The sequence below is a fragment of the Oryctolagus cuniculus genome, chromosome 6 (genome assembly GCF_051225735.1).
Source record: "Oryctolagus cuniculus isolate XC-2025 breed Fujian yellow rabbit chromosome 6, ASM5122573v1, whole genome shotgun sequence".
Taxonomy (NCBI): domain Eukaryota; kingdom Metazoa; phylum Chordata; class Mammalia; order Lagomorpha; family Leporidae; genus Oryctolagus; species Oryctolagus cuniculus.
In genome coordinates this window covers 24,941,329-24,961,662 of record NC_142872.1, presented here as the reverse complement: position 1 = coordinate 24,961,662, position 20,334 = coordinate 24,941,329, and the positions used below count along the sequence as shown (strand labels likewise).

General features: G+C 53.2%; 1 long non-coding RNA gene across 2 annotated transcripts in view; it reads right to left on the bottom strand.

The window, feature by feature from the left end:
• The window catches only part of LOC127490504 (uncharacterized), a 102,396-nt gene extending 91,180 nt beyond the window's left edge, over positions 1–11,216 (bottom strand). Inside the window, exon 1 of one of the 2 annotated variants that reach the window (XR_011389737.2) lies at positions 10,918–11,216. This is a non-coding gene — a long non-coding RNA (uncharacterized LOC127490504). The remainder of the gene's footprint in view (positions 1–10,917) is intronic. The other variant, XR_016236138.1, reaches the window with a different exon arrangement.
• Positions 11,217–20,334: the final 9,118 nt, after the last annotated feature.

Here is a 20,334-nt window from a genome sequence, read left to right as displayed (position 1 = left end):
GCAAACCGTCTAACCCTGCTGGTCTGGAAGGTCCCTCCCTTCTCCAACCTCTAAGCCACAGACTGCATTATTCCTCACAGTCACAGGGTCCTTTCTGCTGGGTCAGCCACAGATCCAGGCTGTTCTTTGTTCGCACTGCACTGATGAGTTGGAAGAACCCGAACAAGCAGACAGAGCTGGCATGGAGCTCCAGGCTGTGACGGAGCAGGAGTGCAGACGTGGGCGTAAATGTCCTCATATCCCTGGACGACACATGTTGGGCTCTGCCTCCCTTAGGGTCCTGGACCCTTTCCCCCAACAGAACCTGCTAGCCAGGCCACCGAGAGTGGGCCCTGAGCCCCCGGCACATCTCCAGACGCCAAATGAAGACCTGCTGATGCCAGGAACCATGGTAGGCCCCCAGGACCAATCCCTCTATGTGGTTTCAGAGCCATTTCCCGGAGTTTCTCCCTCTGGCTTCCCAGCAGCCCTGTGAGGTATCCACCCACCACATTCCAGAAACGAGAGTAATTCCAGGGCAGCACAGAGAGGCAGGCGGCCATTCTGCGTGGGCCTGTGGCTGACACTCTCACAGGCTGCCCTGGCTAGGGGCAGGCCTGCTTCTCCACACATGGAGCAGACCAGGCCCATGTGCAGGCACCACATCCTCACAGACAGGCTCCCAAAAGATCATGTGCCATTTCCTCAACTTCCCACAAGCATTTCCTGAGCAGGTGCACAATGCTGCACCGGGCTGGACCCCAGGATGTCAGAACCCTCAGATAATTTCAATCCAACCCAACTTCTCTACATGTCCAAATCCTCCCTGGCCCCCTCCACCAGGAGCTTCTCCTGGTCACCACAGACCTTGGGTTAGGACCAGCTGCATAACTTGCAAGGCCTATGCAAATAAAAACAAAGATGCAGAAGCCCCTTTTCAAAACCGTTAACAATTTTAAGACAGTGACTACAGAGCAACAAACCAAGCATGGGGCCTGTATTAGCCAGCTGTGTGTCAGAATGCTAAGACAAGCCACTGGCAAAGAAAGGAGGCTTACTCTGGCTCATTGTTTTGGAGGTTCACAGACCAACATCAGCTGGGCCCCAGTGGTTTGGCTTCTGGTGAGACCAGAGGCAGCAACCATGAAGCACATGCCAAGGGTGAACCACATGGCAAGCCAGCAGTCAGAGCAGCTCTCTGGGGATCTAACCTCCAAGAACATGCCCCCAGGGACCCAAGGACCTTCCACTAGGTCTACCTCTTAGACAGCATCACTGGATCAAGCCACTACCCTCCCAATACACCCATGACCCTGGGACTTAACGGTCCGCACAGGTTCAGAGCCAGATCCTACTCAGTCCTTGGCAGGGCCCTTTCCACATCAACCTCATGCAGTTCACCTGTCTCAAGGCCACGTGCCAGCCCCATCTCCACTATCAACTCAGGACACCAATAATCAGCCCTGAAATGTTACATGATTTGTACTACATCTTAACAGTTCTACTCTAACTTGAACACTAACAAGAGGTGCTCTTAGCAGCCAAGGACTATGTCTGATGTTTCTGTGAAATCCCTCTCAGGACCCACAGTGGCATTCACATGGCACAATCATGCTCCTTACCCATGAGAGGTGTAGTGCAAGACTCCAGGTTGTCTTGTCACACATGGCACCAGACCCCAGACAGACTGTGCTTGCTCCTATACATGCCAGTTATGATAAAAATGTATGAATTCAGCAGGATAAGAGATTAACAGCTAAACATAAAATACAGCAATTATTATCGTGTTATGAAAGCTAAATGAATGTGGTCTCTTAAAATTCCTTATTGTACTGTAGACCCTAGCAACCTCAACATAACGATATTTCTTCTTTCCTTACTAAGAGCTTACAGTCTACAAAAGAGGCAAAGTCACTGCCTTAAGTTGCTGTTTCTCTCATTGCTAGAGGGACACAATGCAGGCTGTGGGTGCAACCTCCCCATAGGAGTCCCTGACCGAGCGCTCCATCAGGCCTGGAAGGTCTCCCAGCAAATTGCAAGTTGTTATCATGCTGATACCACATGGTTCTGACATGGTGCCGTGAGTCTCGCCAGCAAAGGCAGAGTGTGTCGGGGACGGAAAAGTAGAGAATGCATGGCGGGGTTCAGAGGGTGGCCCAGGTGACATCAACCTCAGCCCAGGTGAGCCCCCAAAGAAAGCAGCTCTCTCCCTGTCCCTGGTCACCACCGCCCACTCATCCTGCAGAGAACCCCAGGAACTTCACAGCAAGGCAGCCCCTCAGTCTTTCCTGAGGCCCCTGATAGTGGTCAGCTTCCCTCCCTGACTGAGGCACCTGAGAGCAATGTCTCAGGATGGAGCAAGGGTCCTTTTGGCACATAGCTTCAAGGCTCCCAGTCCAATGTCGTGCAGCCCCGTTAGTCACACCTGTGGTGAGAGCACACGTGTGAATGACGATCACATGGCGGGCCAGGAAGTAGGGGGTGGACAGCACCTGGCTTTCAGGCAAGAAAGCTTTCTGAGGACCTCCAGGGACCCAAAGGCTTCCTGCTGGGCCCACCTCCCAGAGACATCGTTAGAGCAAGCCTCCACCAGTTTTAACTTTTTAAAAGATTTATTTATTTGAAAGGCAGAGGGACAGAGAGAGATCTTCTATCTGCTGGTTCACCCTCCAAATGGCCACAATGAGCATGACTAGACCAGGCCAAAGCCAGGAGCATGGAACTCCATCTGGGTCGCCCTCATGGCTGCAGCGGCCCAAGCACTCAGGCCACTTTCTGCTGCCTTCCCATGTGCCTGAGCAGGGAACGGTATTGACAGTGGAGCAGCCTGGATCCAAACTGGCACTCACCTAGGATGCCGCTGATGCAGGCAGTGGCTTAAGCCAACGCACAATGCCAGACCCAGACCTCCACCTTTAATCCACCAACCATGAACATAGATCCACTTACCACTGTTAACATCAGGCTGTGAGGTTTACAAGTTTGCATGGCATTGGGAAGTCAAATCCAGTGCAAAACCACAATACCCTCTCATACAAGAAGACCCAGTGCTACTTCTAGGACTGATGAGTTGTTTTTCTCCTCTCCTCCCATTTCTTTTCTATTTATTTTTTAATATATACTTGTCTGAAAAGTGGTTACAGAGAGAAAAACAGAAAGAGAGATCTTCCACCGAGTGGTTCATTCTCAGGAGGCTGAAAAGGCCAGCACTAGACCAGGACAAAGCCAAGAACTTCATCAGGGTCTCCCACGAGGGTGGCAAGGGCCCAAACACTGGGGCCATCTGCTTTTGCTTTTCCAAGGCCATTAGCAGAGAGCTAGATCAAAAGTGGAGCAGCCAAGACAAGAACTGGTGCCCACATGGTATGCCAGCATTTCAGGTGGCGGCTTTACCCACAATGCCAGTCCCACCTCCCATTTATGAAAAGCTGAATGGATATTCTTAGATGTCATCAGAAGAGCAATAAAACTTAGTTTATTTTCTCATTTTCAAGGAACCATCTCCCAGCTGCTTCTACAGGCAACTACCCAGAGCCTTACCACCAGAGGGCAGCAAAGATCCTCTGTACTCGGGCCAAGTTCCCAAGGCTGTGTGGGGACAGTCATTGTGACAGTGCCACTATTGCTGTCATGAGCCAGACTTGTGTGCCTTATCTCACTGAATCCTGGGAACAACCGCGATAGGGACCTTTACTACAGTCCCATTACAGCTGAGGACCTGAGGCTTAGTGAGGTGAACCCACGACCCATACTCACAGTTAGCAGGTGGCAGAGACAGTCTCTGAGCAGGTGACTGACTCTCTGCAGTAGGCACCACCTTATACCTCCTATCCACTCCAGCCACCAGCAGTTCCTCCCTTGCTTAAACCCTCTGGTTCATGGCGCCTAACCCTGGGCAGACCTCTTTTTTTTTTTAATTCATTTACTAATTTTAAAGGCAGAGTTACGGAGAGACAGAGATCTCTGAATTGATTTTTTTAAACCAACATCTTGATGATTTCAACTTGTTTCTAACTAAAACACTGAGATGAATTCAATGACACCATAATCATGGTGCTTATTCCATTGATTTGCTGCCGGTGGAAGTGGAAGCTCCCAGCTGCTTCTACCCAGGCAGAACCCATGTCCATCAAATGCGAGCCTGGGGTAATGGCAAAAGCCCTAGAAGGCCACCTGGTCACCATGGTCTCCTGCCTTGTCACACCCTGTTACACAGTCCTGGCTACTCTGTTTTTGATCCAGCTTCCTGAAAGGTCTCACTCTGTCTCTGCCTTTCAAATAAAATGAAAATGAGTAAAAATTCAAAATCCACAATACTTAAGTTTGCTGCCCTCTGCATTCACAGCCATTACCATTAGCAGCCAGAGGAAATTTCCAGTCCTACTTGCACACCATCACAGCAGTGTCAAGGGAAACTTCCACAGGAAAAGGCTTTCAGATTCAGTTGGAAGGAATAGGCATTTAGTGCAGTGGTTAGCAAGTTGCTTGGGGTGCCAGTGTCCCATATTGGAGCATCTGGTTTGAGTCTCATCTCTGCTTCTGCTTCTAGCTTCCTGCTAGTATCCTGGGAGGCAGCAGGTGATGGCACAAACAATGGAGTCCCCACCACCCAGATGAGAGACCTAGATTGAGTTCCTGGCTGCTGGCTTTGGCCTGGCCCAGGCCTATTTCAGGCATTTGGAGAGTGAACCAGAGAATAGAAGATCTTTCTTTGTCTTTCTGCATTCCAGAGAAACAAAAATAAGCATTTTTTAAAAAGACAAAACTAGACACTGGTCAAACAAGCATGGCTAAGGAAGCTGGCCTGTGTGTTAACTGAATGATTAATCTCCACTTCATAAAAGGAAGTGTGCCCAGCTCGCTTGAGTGCCAGCTGCTCCACTTCCAATCCAGCTCCCGACTGATGTGCCTGGGAGGGCAGCAGCAGATGGCCTCAGTATTGGGGCTCCTGCTTCTCACATGAGAGACCTGGATGGAGTTCAGGTTCCTGGCTTCAGCCTGGCCCTACCATGGCTGTTGCAGCCATTTGGGGAGTGAAACAGAGGATGGAAGATCTCTTTCTCTCTCTCTCTCTTTCTCTCTCTCTCTCCCTTCAAATGGATAAAATAAATCTTTTTAAAAAATGAATTCAACACTGGATGTACAGTACTCGGCCCTATCCCATCAGGACACTACTCCAGGATAACCACAGGCATATCCTGTGAGATTTGAGGAGACATCCAGAGCACACTCACAGCTATTCCCAGAGCTAACAGGAGAGTAAGTGGGGGGCTCTCCCATTGGTCCAGTTCAGGCAGCCCCAACATGGCAATCACTTCTAAACTAGAAAGGACGGTTTTCCCCTGAAGTAACAACCCAGAAAGACAAATCAAAGTGTCCACTTCAGTAAAACCAAACAAAATTACAAACCAAGAGAACTGTGGGAAAAGGCTCACCCTTCCACTCCCCCGCAGCTCCTCAGCACCAATGCTGTCAATCAGGTATACTTCAAAGGGCGGTAAAGCACAACAAAAGCAAGAGCAAGACCCACAGCTTCCTCACCAAACTCCACTATTGCCCCCTTGTACAGATGAAGAACCTGAAGCTTAGGAAAACGAAGAAACCTGTCCAAGGTCGCACAGTGGCTAAGAGGTTTCAAGAGCACAGAAATCCTGTGTGGATACTCCTGGATGGGGGACCACATACCACGGCTTGCCTGGGACAGCCCTGGTTCACACACATTGTCCCCAGAGAGCCCTAGCACAGCTGATACAATCTATGATGACCCTACTCACAAGGGGTGGGGACATGAGGTGTAGAAGGAATAATAAAGCAGCCACTCCCCCTGGATGACCTGTTCCTCACTGATGTGGGGCCCTCTGCAAGTAAAGGTAACTCCAAGCTCGTGGAGCATCCCAATAAAATCTTCTAGGGTAATCCCCCAGTTGCCCCAGAGTCATCCTGGGCCACCTCCCCTGCTGGACAAGACTGGATCTGACACCACGGGACTGTCCCCAGGAGGCACCTGGACCTTGAAGACCCATCTGTTGAAGGAAAATCCAAATCAAAACACTTCCCCGGGGCCAGCGCTGTGGTGTAGCAGGTAAAGCTGCCACTTGTAGTGCCGGCATCCCATATGAGCACCAGTTCAAGTCCCAGCTGCCCCATTTCTGATCCAGCTCGTTGCTATGGCCTGGGAAAGCAGAAGATGGCCCAAGTCCTTGGGCTCCTGCACCTGCGTGGTTGACCCGGAAGAGGCTCCTGGCTCCTGATTGGCACAGCTCCGGCCATTGCAGTCATCTGGGGAGTGATCCAGCAGATGGAAGACCCTCCCCACCCCGACTCTCCTCTCTCTGTGTAACTCTGACCTTCAAATAAATAAATAAATCTTTAAAAAAAAAAAAAAAAAACACACTTCCCTTCCACGTGCCTGTGTACCCACTTCCCCAGACACTAAAGGATCAGGTTCTGCTTTCAGGAGAACAAAAGTCAGCCAAGGGGGCTGGTGCTGTGGTGCAGTGGGTTAATGCCCTGGCCTGAAGTGCCAGCATCCCATATGGGTGCCGGTTCTAGTCCCGGCTGCTCCTCTTCCTATCCAGCTTTCTGCTGTGGCCTGGGAAAGCATTGGAAGATGGCCCTGGTCCTTGGGCCTCTGCACCCATGTGGGAGACCTGGAAGAGGCTCCTGGCTCCTGGCTTTGGATCAGCACAGCTCTGGCCATTGCGGCCATCTGGGGAGTGAACCAGCAGATGGAAGACCTCTCTCTGTGTCTCTACCTCTCTCTGTAACTCTGCCTTTCAAATAAATAAAATAAATCTTTAAAAAAAAAAAAAGTTGCCGGCACTGCGGCTCACTAGGCTAATCCTCTGCCTGCGGCGCCGGCACACCGGGTTCTAGTCCCGGTCGGGGCACCGGATTCTGTCCCGGTTGCTCCTCTTCCAGGCCAGCTCTCTGCTGTGGCCAGGGAGTACAGTGGAGGATGGCCCAAGTCCTTGGGCCCTGCACCCCATGGGAGACCAGAAGCACCTGGCTCCTGCCATCGGATCAGCGCAGTGCGCCGGCCGCAGCATGCCGGCCGCGGCAGCCATTGGAGGGTGAACCAACGGCAAAAGGAAGACCTTTCTCTCTGTCCCTCTCTCTCACTGTCCACTCTGTCAAAAAAAAAAAAAAAAAAGTCAGCCAAACAGCTACCCTGCAAAAGGCCTCTGACTTCCTAGTCCTGCTTGCAGGAGGCTGGGAGGCTGAAGCAAAGCTGGGAGCTCCTCCCCCACATCACCTGGCCTGACTGCTTGGGTGGGTCAGAAGTGCCGTCCTGCAGTAAGGCTGCTGACTTGCTCCTGTCTCAGAACCTAGAAGGAGCTGGGCTCGGAGACCCAAGATGCAGGCCAGTGGGGCCTTGTTGTGGCGCCTGAGCCCCGCAGGTTCACAGGCTGTACTGTCCTCTGTGCGGTCAGCCTTGGACCAGCTCCCTGCTGCTGAGGCTAAGGACAAGTGTACCTGGTGCTCTGGGACCTTGAATGCTCCCTCCCCAAATGTGAAGGAATTTGCTGAACAACGATGGTGTCCATTCCAACAGCCTCTCATCTGGTGGATGTGGGGAGCAGGCCGGACTAGACTGAGTTACTGGAATTAAGACTTATTCTATGCATCTGCTCTCCCACAATATGGCGCTGGGAGAGAAGTAAACAGCTTCCGCACAGCTGCCTCCAGTTCAACCAATAAACTGTAGGACCTGCTCCTGATTGGAGAGCAGCGTACTCGGCGTGTGGGCAGCCGAGTTGGGATTGGCGGAGGAGGACTATAAAGGAGGAGAGAGACGGCATGCACCAGGAACATCTATGGGGAACATCTAAGGGAACCCGTGCAGCCCCCGAGAAAGCCGGCCGGCGGTGTGCCGCTCCCCTGCGGAAGTGGGGAATGCGGCCAGGGGGAACTGCCCTTCCACGGAGGTGGAAGGGATAGTAGCCAACCCGGGAAGAACCAGCAGCAAACCCGGGGAGGGCCGAGCAGACAGAAAGAACAGCGCAGGGTCCTGTGTCGTTCCTCCACGAAGAGGGGGAGCGACAGGTGGATACACAGAAGGGACCCAGACCCCCAGCTCAGGGCCCACCCCCAGGGGTCTGCAGCGCTTCCTGGCCCCTCTCCTTAGAAGCCCAGTGACCATGGGCTCGTCACTTAATTTCTCCAAGTCTCACATTTATGGTATCGAGAGATGCTGCAACACAGGAAGTAATAAGTCAACCAAAGATAGCTATTTATTATTAACTTTATTGCTATCATACACTTTTACAATGGCCAAGAGAAACTAGAGTTGTATGGCCTACGTTGACCTACCTGGGCCAGCAGTTCATTTATTAGGCACCAAAAGGCCAAGCCTGAGACACACATCTATCAAGAGAAGAAGCTGAAACCTTCCTGGACCTTGGGAAAACTTCTGTGCTCCGGCTGCACCACCATCAGTCAGATAAGGACACTATGACTTAATCTCAAGGAATTTTTTGTGACCCTAATAAGATAATTCAAGTAGAACATGTAATATTTGGGGCAGGCATTGGCTTAATGGTTAATATGCCACTTGGAACACCTGCATACCATATCCAAGTTCCTGGTTCCAGGCCTGGTTCCACTTGTAATTCCAGCTTCCTGTTAATGCAGACTCAGAGGCAGAATGGGACAGCTCCATACTAGGATCCTCGACACCCATGTGGGATGCAGATCCTAGCCCCTGGCTCACACCTGGCCCAGTTTGGGCTTTTGTGGGCATTTGGGGATTGAACCAATATAAATCCATCTCCCTAACGTTAAATAAATAAAAATAAATAAGTAAATAAAAGAATGCATAAAGCACTTGATAAGCGGACAAGGAATGACACGTAAAAGTAACAGTGACTTCATGCTACAAGGACTAAGAAACCTTCAACTTGGTGTGTATTAGGGGTGGGGAGACCTTAGACTCCAGCCCCAGCTTGCAGTGGTAGAAACATCTCTCTGACATGGCTGATTTTTTTCACTACCTTTGAACTCTGAGTTCCCTTGAAAAACAGGTGAGTGCTATGGTTCCTTTCCCTAGAATATTTTGCCGACAATTTTGGTGGCTCCTCGGACTCCCCCGACTGAAGTCACCCTGCAGTTCTGTGCACGGTTCCAGCTCAAGGCAACCACGCCTAAGAGCTGCCAAAGCCACTCCAGCCACAGGAGCCTCACCACACACAGCGCCGCTCACTCCATGTCCAGCGACGTGCACGTGCTCAAAACGGTGAAATGCTTCCTCGAGCTGCACCCTAACGGCCGCCGTCAGAAGCGCAGCCCTGAGTTGCACATGTCGTGCCAAGCCCTTTCAGGTGCCAGGCCTTGCTGTGTCCAGAAAGTGTCACTGCTGACCTTCTCCAGGCTCGCCCGGCCCATCCTCTCAGTTACCGCAGGCCACGGCTGCCAGGTCCTCTGCCACCCAGGGCAACCTCCCCAAACCACCTTCCGTGGGGCTGACGCTCACTTCCTAACCCCACCTAAGTCTGTGCTGTGTTTTCAGCGCCCTCATCACATCTGTTAAGCAGAGCTGATCCCAGGGCCCTTGTTACAGAAGAGCAGAGTTCCAGCCACCCTCCCTCACTCACTCACACACACACACACACCAATCTTGCATTTGAGCAACCGACCCTTTGAACCCAAGCCCACCACATGACAGAGGTCTGTCCCAGCCACACTTGGTTTCATCGATCTCTTCCCCTCACCCAAATCTTTAGACGGTGTCTGGAATTCACATCCTACCACCCACTGTATTCATTCTGAGCTTTGAGACATCTGCAAATCCTACAAGGGAGAAGGAAACCCCTGAGATTCGGGCACATCCCTGTGCCCATCTCAAGGTAGCCCACCTGTGTTCTCACTCAAGCTCCATGGCAAGCCGATGACACAGGCACTGACACACCTACTACCACAACAGACGTTCCATTACTGGCATAAGAACCCCCCAGGAACCAAACAGCCACAGCCGGACTTCAACCAAGGCCTGTCTGAGCCTATTTTGCCACACCTTGGCACTGAGTGGCATTTTCCTAGACACATCTGTCTCTCATGTAGGCTACGGGATCCCTGGCAGTGGGGAATGTCACCGAGACGCTGACCCGGAAGGATGGACGGTCCTGCTTCACTCCCACACCAGACCCACCCCAGAGCCCACACGTGGATCTCCCCACAGCTGGCCTCCTCAGCACAGGGGCTTTTGGGGCATGACGGAGAAGGTTCCCGAAGCCTCTGGCCTGAGACCTTCCAGATGCCGGTGAAAGGACTCGCAATTCCCCGATTCTAGAGTAAACTCAAAGAATTGTTACTCAGAATCCTGCTAAAAAGCTTAGCACAACGCAACGACAGGCACAATCACCATGAGCTGTTGAACCCGTTCTGTCCACACCCCACTTCCCCACGCACAGCCCTCTAGGGGCAGGCAACCCGCCCGCGGCTGCAAGGCGGTCATTCTGAAACCCCTCAGGCAGCGGCACGTGTCTCGGCGGGATCACGGGGAAACCAAGGGAATCAAGTCCCCGTCCGAGAGCTCGCAGGAAGGCGAAAGACCGCAAGCGCCATCTCGCGGTGACTTCGCAGCGTGCAGGCCGCGCGCAGCCCGAGGCCGGCGTCGCGGGGACGCGAGGCCGAGCCCGAACCCTTTCCCGCACCAGTTCAGCCCTGCGCTAAGACAAATGGCGCGCCTCAGGCGGCAGCGGACAGCAGCTCCGCAGCCGGGGAGGTGTGGGTCACAACGGGACCCACCTTAGGGGCCCCGCACTCCGCACTCCCGCCCAGCAGGACCTGAACGAAGGTGCATCCTGAGGCGTTCCAACGCGAGGCAAGCAAGGCCACGGTGGAGGTGACACCGGCCGCCCTGCACCAACCCCAAAGGGTCACAGGACACGAGGCAACCACCACCTACTCCAAGGCCGCGCCCTTTCCCCGGGTCCTCACCATCCGGGACACACGCGACTTCCCAGCATTCCCAGGGAGCGGGTCCTGCTGCCCACGTGACGGGCCCCAGGTGAACGGGCTCCGCCCAACGCGCAGCGCCATGACTACCACGGCAGTCCCAAAGCCAGCGTCGCCGGAAACCTCTGTGCTGGGAAGGAGAACGAAGTACAGAGGCGCTCCAGAACCTTCTGGCAGCCGCTTCACACCCACCACGCTGTTAGAACTGAGCCGATAACCCAGCCTTGGGAATGGGCCTGAGCGATAACCCCGGTTGGCCAATCAAAGCACAAGATCCTCCCTCCGGCACTATGATTGGCTCAGGTTGGACATGTGACCAGAAAATCCAATCCGGGACTTCTCAAGATTAACTCAGAAAAATCGAGAATTCGGGCCCACTTCTGGGTCACCAGGCATTGCTTGTGACTGAGGGCGCCAGAAGTCTTCTCTGAAGTCCTTAGAAGGCCATCCAGAAGCCGAAGGAATCAGAGAACAAGAGTGCCAGGCCCGAGACCAGGGGTCACCCGTTGTAGCAAGCTTTGCTCCCCTTATACCAGCTCTTCCCAGGTCGCAGGTGCCAACTCTGTGATTTTGTGTAAGTTAGTCAGTTCGCTAACACTTCCGCTCAATAAAGGAAAAAAAGGAGTAAGGGCCGGCTGCAAAAAATCATGCCGACATTAACCCTTTAATGAGCAGACTCTAAAAACAATATAAACTATTTCTCTGAATTCAAAAATGACGTGATTACACCACCACGGATTCCAACCTAATAGATTAGAATAAAAAGCTAACACCTGGTGCAGTTGTTAAGCCACAGCTTGGGACACCCACATTCCATACTGCAGAGCCTGGGTCAAGTCCTACCTCTGCTTTGGATCCAGCTTCTTGCTACTGTGCACCATGGGAGGCCACAGATGATGGCTCAAGTACTTGGCTCCCTGCCACCCACATGGAAGAACTGGATTGAGTTCCTGGCCCTGGCTTTGGCCTGGCCCAGCCCTGGCTGTACCCATCATTAGGGTAGTGAACCAGTGGATGGAAGATCTCTCCCTCTCTCTCTCTCAGATAATTAAAAATAAAGATTTATTTATTTGTTTGAAAGATGGAGTTGCAGAGGCAGAGGCACAGAGAGAGAGAGAAGTCTTCCATCCACTGGTTCACTCCCTAAATGGCCACAATGCCCGAGCTGTGCTGATTGGAAGACAGGGGCCTGGAGCTTCTTCCAGGTCTCCCACACGGGTGAAGGGGCTCAAGGTCATGGGCCATCTTCTACTGCTTTCCCAGGCCATAGCAGAGAGCTGGATCAGAAGTGGAGCAGCCGGGACTCGAACAGGTGCCTATATGGGATGCTGGCACTGCAGATGGCAGTTTTACCTATTATGCCAGAGTGCTGGCCCCAAAAAATAAATTTAAAAAAATTAAAACCAGCATGGAAGAAAAATTTCAAAAGTAAATGTTTCGTGCTGGCCACAGCGGCCACTGGGGGGTGAACCAATGGAATAGGAAGACCTTTCTTTGTCTCTCTCTCTCTCACTGTCCACTCTGCCTGTCAAAAAAAAAAGTAAATGTTTGATGAGCGTAACCAGTTCTGGCTTTTATTGTCCAACACCTTTTGCAGCTTATACAACAATAGGGAAGGATCTTCAAGAGCAGTTCAATAAACCTTTAAGGGGCAGTCAAGCCCTTCCCATGAAAACTACAGAAAGGGCTATTCAAACTTTTATTAAACACCAATAGTAGTTTATTGAGTTTTTATTATAGCCTTTATTATTATTTATAATAATAATCCTTGGACTATTTTACTCACCTTTTAACGGGTGCGTAATCTAAGGCTTAGAGGGATTTGTAACTTTTTGTAAGAGTTGGACTGAGGATTTGAACCCAGGGTCCAAGTCCACAGTGCACAGCCGTCCATCTAGTACATGAGCCAGGCCGGAGCCAGGGGTCCCCCGGGTTGCATCAGAGGCAGCACAAGGTGTTCATGGGAGCGGCTGCTCCTGCCCTAGATGTTTGTTTCCAGCTCCCATTCAGGCGGGAGTGAAGGAAGGCGCCTTCATAGGCACCATGCAAGGACGTACCCTGTGCTGGCTCCTTGGTTTCTGTCATCCGCTTTTACCTCTGCGAGGACCCTTTTCTACTTCCAAGGAAGACTGAGAGGTTCGCTCACGGTGAGGGCCATGGTGCCTCATCTACCTGTGTAACAAGCACGCAGACGGACCAAGTGTGGAGATCTTAACACTGAGGGCAGCGTTCGGAGCTTTGAGAGCCGGGAGAAAGGAACTCTGCGCTCAGAATCAGGGTGGGTAGAAGGGGAGCGCGAGAGTTTGCTGTAAACGGCTTCGCCCTCTTTCGCTAGGCGGATGACCTCACCTCGCCTGGGAACAGGCCTTCACTCCAGCTATCATCCCATTTTACAGATGAGGACAACCAGCAAGTGGCACCAGCAGGCTACAAATCAAATAAAGACCCATTTTCTCCACCCTCCTGGAGGGCTGAGTCTGTGTTTCTGAGCACAGGGGACAGGGGTGCCCGGGTGGGATAACCCAGGCTGCCCTCGGGGCCTGAGGTTCCGAAACAGCGGCGGCACAGCTGGCGGCAGACAGCAGCCCAGCGCCCCACGAATGGTCCCCCTTTGTGGCGTTCGGCTAAGGACTCAGAAGAAACCAATCTTTGTGTCTTTTCATGGTTAAAATTCTACATGGAACTGAAACCTCAAAGCCGCCACCAAGCCAGGCTTTGTTGAGTTTCTAGGCAGTGGCGGCGCTGCATCTCAGCACTTAGCGCTCGCAGAGAAAGGGGCTCGGTTATTCAAAGGGGAGCTCAACAAGAGCCTTTTTCTCCCAAGTCCTGGCGATTTCAGACTCACTTTTAATCCCCGGAACAAACGCTGGATCCCTTTTCCCCTGCACATCGCCGCGTTGTTCCTGCGCGCTCAGAAACCCTTGGTGGAAGACTTCCGTGAGCAGCTGAGCGCCTCCCATCTTCCATTCACTTCGAGTAGAGTCTGCCTGGGTTTCAGCACTGATTTAAAACCCCGATTTTGGGGGGAAAAAGCTCAACATGCTCAGATACCCCCTTAAAAGCCAGGTGCCTGAAAGATGGAGGAACTGGACGCAGTGCAGTATCAGAAGCCAGCCCCAGCGGCGCTCCTCAGAACAGGGGTGCACACAGGCTGCCGGAGAAGCTGGTGCGGGGAGGCTCTCTGCAAGGACAGTGGCCATCCCGAGAGACACCAGAGGCGCCGCTGGGGTTCTCAGCTTCCCTCTCCTGTGGAGGAGAGGACTGTCTCCAGCTCAAGGAAGAATCAGCCACTTCCACAGGCAGAGCTCTCTTGCCCTCTCTCGTCCATCATCGTCCAGGCCATGTTTCTAGAGCAGCTGAGGCTCACGATATGCTTCTCGGCAAATCCTCCAGCTTTCCAGACAGGACAACCTCCACCTCCGGGCAGATGAGGGCTCCGAAGCCCGGGGGCTGCGAAGACCCACAGAGCCAGCAGGCAGCTCAGCCAGCAGTCCAGGCCAGGCTGCCGGCCGCCAGCCCTGCATCCTTCACACCCTGCCCCTCTCCCAGCCTTGGGCTCAGCCCACAGGAAGAACCACGAAACGTGGATTAGGTGAGGTTGAGGTGGGAAGTGCTCCTCCTCTTCCAGGGGTTCTCATTCGGTGCCACCACCCCTACAGGCCATGCCCACTTGAACGTCTTCTAGCCATTTACCCAGGAAAACTGGTCCTGCCGCCCTGGGCCCACTTACCTTCCTCCTTATGTGCATCAGTGCATGCTGGCCCCTGGGGCCACGTTCTCCTCCCTCGTACCATCAGTGCCACAACTTTCAGGGGGGTAGCGTCTTGCCTGGGCAGGTCAGCCCAGGGCCGCCCAGCAGGAGCCCCCTGGGGCCAGGACCACGGCCACAGCCATGCACAAAGTTCTCAACATGGCAAAGCAAAATGCTGCAGCAGCTCTGACCTAGGGGGAGTACATGAACACTCCAAACTCCTACAAAAACACTTAGGGGAATCTGGGCAGAGGACTTGTGGCTTGGACAGGCTTTGGAAAATACTCATTCCGAGGGTCCCTGGTGCAGTCTAGAAACAGGCAGGGTGGAGGTTGTCTCGTGCCCTTCTCCAGGGCCAGCTGTTGGAGATGATGATGGGGTTTGATTTCCACCACCTGCCTGAATGGGAGGCTGGGTCAAATGGCTCCCAGCCCACCACCCCAGCCAGCAGGGGGCACTCACTACCTAAGAGGCACAGAGCTCCCATCCCGTTCCCACAAGATGTCCAGTACACCCCCCTGGGATGCTGAGAGGGGGACCTGGCCCCGTCACCTGCCACCAAAGAACCAGGGCTATTTCTCTGTCCATCCACCTCTTGGTGACCCAGAGGAAGAGACTGAGACCTGAAGGGGCAGGGCCTACACCAAGCTGTGGCCCAACCCCTCTGGAAAACCCTGTCCCAGAGCCACGTCTGCCCTGGCTGAGGCTCAGAGGAAGGGCTCCTTTCTGTTGACAGCAGGAGGGAGTCACTGGACCCCACTCCCTAGGAAATGTCGAATGTCCCCAACTGCTCAGCATCTTGGATGTGAAGCCGGGTTCTGGAAGGCCTCCAGCAAGACAAATAGGTAGAGACAGCATGATTCAGGGCGGGGGGTGGGGGGCGGCTAGCCCAGGAAGCTCCTCCCCTTGTACCTCATGTGATGACAGGAAGCTGAGTCCCACAGGAACAGAGGCCTGGTGCCAACCCCTGTGCATGACAGTGCAGAGAGCTGCCCAGGGCAGAGAACGTGCCATGGAAGATGCCACCCAGGCGAGGGTGGGCAGCAAGGCCTGGGCACTTACCAGCTGCACAGTGGCCACTGCCCCGCCTCTCTGTGGCCACGGTGTGGAGAAATGTTTTCTTAAAACAATGTTAATGGAAATGTGGAGAAAGAAGAGACCTGGTGTTGTTCTTCAAGTGAACATCAAGCACTAGAACAATGTATCGTCTGGACAGTGGAACACAACCAGGGCCAGGCACCTGGACTCCAGCTCTGTGATGGACGAGCGACTGCTGGCCACGCCCGCTCTGAGTCCCCACTAAAGCCCTGCCTCCCCTCTGAAGTCCTGGTTCCAACCGATACCAGTGTCCCCCTCCCACACGCCCACTGCCCCCAGCTCCCCTCCACCCAAGTCCTTGGGACTGTGGTCCCCCAGGGCGGAACCTGGAACCGAGGCTTCTTGGGGACCCTCCCAGGGCTCAGTCCAGCATTCAGACCCTGCTAGCTGTTCAATAAAGATTGGACACCAACCCCAGGAATGGCTGCCTGGATTCACCCCTGGCTATAGAGAAGCACAGTGTATGAATACAACTTTACTGTGAATCTCAGATTGTAGAAATCAGATATGGGTGAACGAAGCCCTGCAACGATCCTCAGAGAAGCGAGTTTTCTTAGACGTAAGAGGTTTATCGGGTTTCCTGTCCAGCAGGGAACTGCCCTACCCCAACCCCCATCAGCTTCTCTTCCAGCTCGCAGCTTCTAGAACTCTGAACCACACACCCTTCCCCGACTCCAAAGGAGCCAGAGCAGCAGAGGGCCAGGGGACCACACGCCCGTGCTGAGCTGAGGCGGAATGAGACTTCCACTTCATTCTGCTTATAGTTTACCTTCTATAAAACCACAAGCTTGGGTACAGAATATATATACCTCATTGAAAAATTAAAGAGACGGGGTCGGCACTGCGGTGCAGTGGGTCTATCGGCCATTTGTGATGCTGGTATCCCATATTAGAGCACCTGTTCACGTCCCGGCTGCTCCACTGCCAATCCAGCTCCCTGCTAATGCACCTGGGAAAGCAGGAGACGATGGCCCAAGTGCTTGGGCTTCTACCACCCACCTTGGACACTGGGAAGAAGCTCCTGTCTCCTGGCCTTAGCCTGGCCCAGACCTGGTTGTTGCAGCCATTTGGGGAGTAAACCAGTAAGTGGAAGATCTCTCTGTCTCCCTCTATTTCTCTCCCTGTCACTCTGCCTTTCCAACAAATAGTCTTTAAAAGAACTGTTTTTTTAAAAACGTCTAACGTGTGTGTGGGATACATGATTCTCTCCATTCCTGTTCCGAGCCAGTCACTCGCCTGCCATGTTTCTGGTGCAGGTTCCACAGTTTCCTGATGCTCAGACAAGCAAAGATGTTGCTATTATCTCCTTTCTTCTTCTGACACAAAACCTTCCCCCCGGAAGCTGTGGACCCCTCCCTGGAAAATGTGAGCTTCTCACCGTCATGCCAGGCGCTGTTCTACACCTTGGCTGCGGCTGTTGCTGCTCTGTGCTGCTCTCCTAACATACCTCAGAGACCTTGCCATGTGATGGCACAAAGAGCTGTTGTTTTCATTGATGGCTACGAAGCATTGCTTTATGCAGAGGTAGCACTTTGTTCTACCACTCCTCCACTGAGGGCTCCTGGCTACTTCCACCTTGTCATGCAGGAAATGGCTTGTGCACACACCATTCTACAGCGATACAAAATGACCATTTTGCTTTTCCAGTCCTTGCTTGCTCAGATTTTTTGTCTGTGATGGAGTCTCTCTGAGAACCCTCACTTCTTTCTCACCTCCCTGAAGATGGTTTTCTGGGATCCAAAGCACCCGCAGGAAGGGCAGAAGTGAGCAGCACAGCCTCCCACCCTGCGATGTGAGGCTGTGCCTCCGAGTTCTCTGCGACCACCCCCATGCCTCAGCTCACTCCTCTCACCCCAACCCTACACCCAGACCCAGTGCCCAGGGTGCTGCACTCAGCAGGGGTTAACAATCACCTCCTGTGGGTTGTTGAACAACCTCACCCTTTCCAACCAGCAGGGGGCGATGCTGTCCACCTCTAGACTGCTAAATCCCCACAAGCTCTCCAGGAAGCCCTGCTCCTCAGACTAAGAAACACCTGAGTGACTTTAATGATGAGTTTTGATTCATGAGGCTGTCTACGCCGCTCTCTCCATGATCTCCCCACAGTCCAAGGCCATGACTATAACTATCATCTCCTGTCACCCAGCCTTCAGCTGACCCACTGCCAGTACCCAGGCGGCAGAGCCAGGACTTGGTGGGGGAGCCACTGAGCACAGGGCCCCTCCCACCCCCACTCCAAATGGGAATAACGAGGCGCACTTCCAGGTCTGCCCTGCTGATGGCTGTCACCCAGGAGTCCCTCTGCCTCCCTGGGCCTCGTGAGCATCACAGCACGGACTGGAACCCTGCCCATGTGTGTCCTGCAGCAGCTCTTTCATAAGGAACAGACATTCCCTCCTGCAGGTGCACGGGTGTCTTCCAGCCACCGCTGACGTGATGCACAGGGTTGCAGGTTTGTGGTTGACAAAAGCCATCCTATGGGAGGCAGGCATTCTGGGCTCTGCCCACCAAGTCAGAAGACACACACACACACACACACACACACACACACACGGTCACACATCCCTCAGGAGCGCATGGCTTCACTGCTATGGAATCTGAATCACCCACACTTCCTCTTCATCCTCTGCCTGGGCTAAACTGCAGCAGGGAAGCTGGGCACATGGGTAACAGCAGGCACGTGCTTTAGCCCTGAAAATGAAGTTGAGCCAGTGTGCACATATTCCATTGCACCTGCATGAGCAAATGTTCTGCAGGCATTGGAAAGGCAGGGGTTGGTTCATCAGCTACACAGGGGACTTTCCAGTTAGTCAGGGACAGATGAGGGGCAAGGAAATAAACAAGCAGGCATACTGCGTGCAGAGGACTTGCTGGTGGGGACACACAGCGCTGTGGGGCGGTGTGACTGCCAGGCCGGGAAGGGCGCCTTTGGCCAGGATCTTCAGGAGGTCCTGTGGGGTGAGACCTGGAGGGTGAGAAGGACTCAGCACAGAGAGGACACTCCCAGCAGGAGCATCAGCAAGTGGGAGGCCATGAGCAGTGTCCACAGGACAAAGGTGAGCTGGGTTGCTAGATGCAGAGGGCAGAGGAGGGAGGAGCCGGCATGAGCCATGGGCTCAGACGAGGCAGAGCCCTGTTACCCACTGTGAGCATTAAGGACACAGGCACTTTAGTCTGCCTGCAATGCAAAGCTTTGAAAGGCTTTCAGTGGGGAAGTTAAGTGCTCTTTTACCCAAGAAAAGTTGACTCAACAGTCTGGCAATGAATGAATGAATGAGCAACTATGGAACCAAGGAATGTAAGTAACCTACGGCCTTTGGGGGCGCAGGTCATGCCGAGTTCTGTAGGGACATGAGGACAAGAAGCCCAGGACAGCACAGAAACTCTAGGACCACGCACTACACACTGAACAGAATGCAGAGAACAGCTCCTCACTGCTCAGAGAGGCTATTGGCTTCAGCTCTCTGGGACACTCACAAACCCTGCTGGTTGTGTGCCTAGAGGGAGGAGACAGTTGATAGCACACATTCAGGACTGCCCAAGGCCTCAGGTGAGCACAGCACCGCACCTGTGAGCCTTTAACCCTGCAACTGGTCTCAAGCCCCTGGGGGATACCTTACACCCCTTCACTTTCCAAAGCCACCTCACTCCTTTTGGAGATGCAGAAGATGAGGTGCTGGAGATGAGGGATTTTCTCAAGGCAGCAGGAGGAACCCAGCCCTTTCAATTCACACCAAGAAAACAAGAACAAAGGCCAGCTCCCAACCCAGCAATGCTCCCTGTGTGCACGAGACCACAGCCCTTCCCCACAGAGTTTCACCCACCTGCACAGCTGCAAGTGCTGTCATCCCCAAGATTGGACTGTGGTTTCTACATCTCCCAGCCCAGCACCTGGATGGAGCTGGCCAAACCAGGTGTCCACAAAAGGCAAGAAAAATGTGAAGGAGGATGACAAGCAGTCACAGTCAAGGGCACTGAAGCCAGATACATAACCCCAGGTTCCTCTCTGGATTCTGCTACCTGCTAGCCCCTGACCTTGGACATGTGTTCTAATGCTGTGGAACCTCAGTCTCCTGTTATTTAAATGGCAGGTAAAAGGCACAGTTCATACACTTGTGGACAGACTTAATAAGACCGCGTGTATGAGAGGTTCAGCTCAGTACCTCCCTCACAGAAGTTGGTAATCAACCGCACTTCTATCAATATGAGAGACGGTGGGGGTAGTGGCATAGTGGGTAAAGTCTTTGCCTGCATTGCTGTCATCCCATATGGGTGCCGGTTTGAGTCCAGACTGCTCCACTTCCAATCCAGTCCCTGCTAATATGCCAAGTACTTGGGCCCTTGCACCTATGTGGGAGACCTGGGAGAAGTTCCTAGCTCCTCGCTTCAGCCTGGCTGGGCCCTGGCAGTTGCAGCTATTTGAGGAATGAACCAGCAGATGGAAGATCTCTCCTCTCTCTCTCTCTCTCTCTCTCTCTCTCTCTGCCTTTCAAATAAACTAACTCTTTAAGAAAAAAGGGGGGCAGTAACTGAGTGTGCTGGCGCTGGGT